The sequence below is a fragment of the Mus pahari genome, chromosome 16 (genome assembly GCF_900095145.1).
Source record: "Mus pahari chromosome 16, PAHARI_EIJ_v1.1, whole genome shotgun sequence".
NCBI lineage: Eukaryota > Metazoa > Chordata > Mammalia > Rodentia > Muridae > Mus > Mus pahari.
In genome coordinates, this window is record NC_034605.1 from 47,559,368 (window position 1) to 47,563,574 (window position 4,207).

Sequence of the window (4,207 nt, forward strand, 5' to 3'; positions counted from 1 at the left end):
TCTGGCACCCTCTTCTGGAGTGTCTGAAGACAGCTACAGTGTACTTACAAATAATAAATAAATAAATCTTAAAAAAAAAAAAAAAAAAGATTACACACAACAGATAAGAAATCTGAAAAGCAGCCGGACGTGGTGGCGCACGCCTTTAATCCCAACACTCGGGAGTCAGAGGCAGGCAGATTTCTGAGTTCGAGGCCAGCCTGGTCTACGGAGTGAGTTCCAGGACAGCCAGGGCTACACAGAGGAACCCTGTCTCAAAAAAAAAAAAAAGAAAGAAAGAAATCTGATCTGAAAAGCGCTCTTTCTGCCATCTTGGCGTCTGCGGAGGACTGCTGGGAACAGGACTTCTAACATCAATTATGTCTGGAAGTCTGTGGTGCGAGGCCATTTTTGCCGGCTACAATCGAGGTCTCCGAAACCAAAGAGCGGAGCAGATGGCTCTTCTTAAAATTGAAGGCGTGTATGCCTGAGATGAAACGGAGTTCTACTTAGGCAAGAGATGTGCTTATGTGTATAAAGCAAAAAACAATACAGTGACTCCTGGAGGCAAACCAAACAAACCCAGAGTGACCTGGGGAAAAGTCACTCGGGCCCACGCAGACAGTGGGATGGTTCGTGCCAAATTTCGAAGCAACCTTCCTGCGAAGGCCATTGGTCACAGAATCCGTGTGATACTGTACCCATCCTGGATTTAAACTAATGGAGAGTAAATAAATAAAATAGATTTGTTAGAAGAAGAAGAAGAAGAAGAAGAAGAAGAAGAAGAAGAAGAAGAAGAAGAAGAAGAAGAAGAAGAAAAGAAAAAAAGAATGAAAAGAAATCTGAAAAGCAGTCTTTTTTCCAAAAACAAAACAAAACAAACAACAACAACAAAACAGAATCAAAACTTATTACATTTAGTATATGAGCCATCTTCCAGATCTAACCCTGTTTCTCCTCTACCACTCCACCTCTCATTGGTACTAGAAATCTAACCTAGGATCTAATGCATGTTCAGAAAGCCTTCCATCCCTCAGCTACATCTTCATCCATAAATACATATATATTTTTCAGTTTGCAAACCAGAGTCTCAATACGTTTCTAAGCAGATCTTAACTAGTGATCCTCCTGCCTCACCCTCCTGGAGGAGCTGGTGTCGAAGATCTGTGCCACCAGGCCCAGCAAAGCTTTACAATGACCCAACCAACCTCAACTACCCATTCACTGAAGAACCCGATTCCAGGTTCTCTGCCTTCCCAGACTGAATCTATCCTTTTCACTACGTGGCAAAAGGTTATTCATCCAACTTCACCCTAAACACCATGTGCCAGGATTGGAGGGAACATCCGAAACTCTAATCCTTCTGGAGTTGCAATAAAATATCTCTGAACTTTCTAAAAGAAAAGAAAGTGACTCTGAGAGATGCCTGTTTATTGACTTCAAACATCAACACCTATGGTGGTCAAGTTGGGTACCACAGAAGGAAGAAGTGAATGATCTTGGAGAGGCTCCTCAATTAAACTCTATTCCATCAAAATGGATAAATGGAGAGGGGACTCAGACCATAAGTGAACACGGAATAAACACAGATAACCAGGAGACGAAATTAAATATTTAGATTGTATATTGACCAGGGGTTAAGTGGATTAGTGGAGTGATGATCTGGGCAGAGTGATGTGATTTCCATGTTTAGACAGAGTGGATTAGGTTGTCCAGCATGTGAAATGGCCAAGTCGAAACTGCTGTTGTCAGCACTTTCATTTCTAGGGGTGCCTTTCTGTCAGAGGGCAGAAAGAATAGGACCTTGGGGTGTCACTCATCTTTATGACGCCCTGGTGAGTCAGATAGCCAGCCCTGTAATTCTTGGAGCTCTGATGAGGAAACAGATGCCGGGCAGGGAGGGGAAGGTCAAGAGCTACTATAACCCAGTCCTGGCTCCCCTTCTCCTCCAGTCAAAGTGACTCCCTGGAGCACTTGGGCAATCCAAGCAGGCGCCAGCATGGTGAGCCATTGTCCCAGAACACTTTTGATCTCCTCTCAAAGGCAGAGCAATTGGGAGTTACCTGGTCATTATTTCCCTCAAATGCACATCTCAGATTCTCTCTAGAGCGTGCCTTTCCTAAGGGCAGGGACCAGCTTCAGCTGGGACTTCAGCAGGGACTCAGCATCATAGCCACGGAAGACAGAGCTGGAGAGAAGAACCAGATGTGGTTCCAACTGCCCATGAACTTCCTGCCCTGCCTACCGACCTCCCCCAGGAAGCTTCTGGAACAAGTCTTTGCAAGGACAGTGATTCATGTAGAAGCTCCTGAGATCATCTGCTTGACACTCTCCTCAGGAACAAAGCGGGGCATTGACGGGGACCCGTGAGAAGGGCCTGGACACCTGGATCTTTGCTTTTCTGAGAGGAGGATCCCATGGTTATGGTTCTGTGGGACTCCCACGGACAATACTTTGAGAGAATAATGAAAGCCACAAGCTTGCTTGCAGCTCCAAACCTGGCCTTGCTGTCATTCTTCTCCCAACTATGTCACTCAGTTGCTATCCAGTGCATAAGGAAGCTTAAAAAAAATTTTTGTTTGTTTGTTTTTTTAAACCATTTTCTCAACATGTTTCATCTTTAGAGTGACACTGGGTATTTTGTCCATCTTCTAGGCCAAGATAATATAGGTGGGATCTGGGTTCCAAAGCCGTTCTAAGAGTGACATACAGCCATTGTGGAGTGAAAGGGAAGTGTATAAAGAGCTTGGTTTGAGGGTGCTGGCGAGATGGCTCAGTGGCTAGGAGCACTGGCTACTCTCTCAGAGGACCCAGGTTCAATTGCCGGCACCCACATGGCAGCTCACAAGTGTCTGTAATCTAATTCCAGGGCATCTGACACCTTTACACAGACAAACATGCAGGCAAAATAGCAATGCACATAAAATAAAGTAAAATAAAATAAAATAAATGCTGTTTTTAATTCCTGGTTCTGCTAAGGTTGAATAACTTGATTCAGTCTTTGCATTGCATATTCCTGTACCATGTGGCACATAATATAAGATAAAATTTATTTACTCATCAAGTAAACCTATATGAAACCAATAAATTAAGTTCCACTCTATAGTAACGAATCAAAAGGAGTGGAATGGCCTAATGAAATATTCTTATTCTTTGTCTTTCTTTTTTATTTTATGTATATTGGTGTTTTGATTAAATGTATGTCTATGTAAGGGTGTTGGATGCCCTGGAACAACAGTTACAAACAGTTGTGAGCTGCCGTGTGGGTGCTGGGAACTGAACCCGGGTCCTCTGGAAGAAAACCCAGTGCCCTTAACCACTGAGCCATCTCTCCAGCCGCTTTGTTTTCCTGAGGTGAAGCCTCATTCTCTAGCCCAAGCTGGCCGCAGGCTCCTGGTGGTCTTTCTGTCTAGGCCTCCCTCCCCGGTGCTAGGACGGTAGGCAGGAGCTGCTGAGTCTGACTTTTTGCTGTTGCTGTTTTTAGACAACAAGTAGCTCTGGGTCTCACATAGCTCTGGCTGATCTTGAATTCCAAATGTAGCTGAGACTGACTGGGAGCTCTTGATCCTCCTTCCTCTAACTCCGCAGTACAGGGACAACAGGCTTGTGGCACGATGCCTCCTTGCTCTAACAACCTTACTAGTACTGTGGCCCCTTAACACGGTTCCTCATGTTGTGGTGACAATCAACCACAAAATTATTTTTGTTGCTACTTCATAACTGTAATTTTGCTACCGTTGTGAATTGTAACGTAAATATCTGTGTTTTCTGATGGTCTTAAGAGACCCCTGTGAAAGAGCCTTTTCACACACACACACACACACACACACAGAGGTTGAGAACTGCTCTAATGTACCCATTGATGAACAGGAGACAATTTGAGATGTTAGATAATCTATCTATCAATGTAAAGGTTTGTCTCTCAGCCTTGCACAGAGAACTGTTTTAAAAGGCTCTCGTGTCTATAGTCCTAGCCCTTGGAAGGATGCAGGAAGAACAGAAGTCCGGGGTCATCCTCACAGTAAATCCAAGGCTTGGCAAGAGTACATGAAACCCTGCCTCAAAACCAAACAGACACCTGGGCATGGTGTCACATGCCTTTAACCTAGTGAGGCAGAGGCAGGCAAGACCTCTATGAGTTCAAAGCCAACTGGGTCTACACAGAAAAACTGTGTCCAGAAAACAAAACCAAAAATTTTAGTTAAATGCTAATAATAATAATAATAAT

General features: G+C 44.0%; 1 pseudogene; it reads left to right on the plus strand.

Moving 5' to 3' along the window:
• The first annotated feature begins 359 nt into the window (after positions 1-359).
• Positions 360-695, plus strand: LOC110334214 (annotated as a pseudogene).
• Positions 696-4,207: the final 3,512 nt, after the last annotated feature.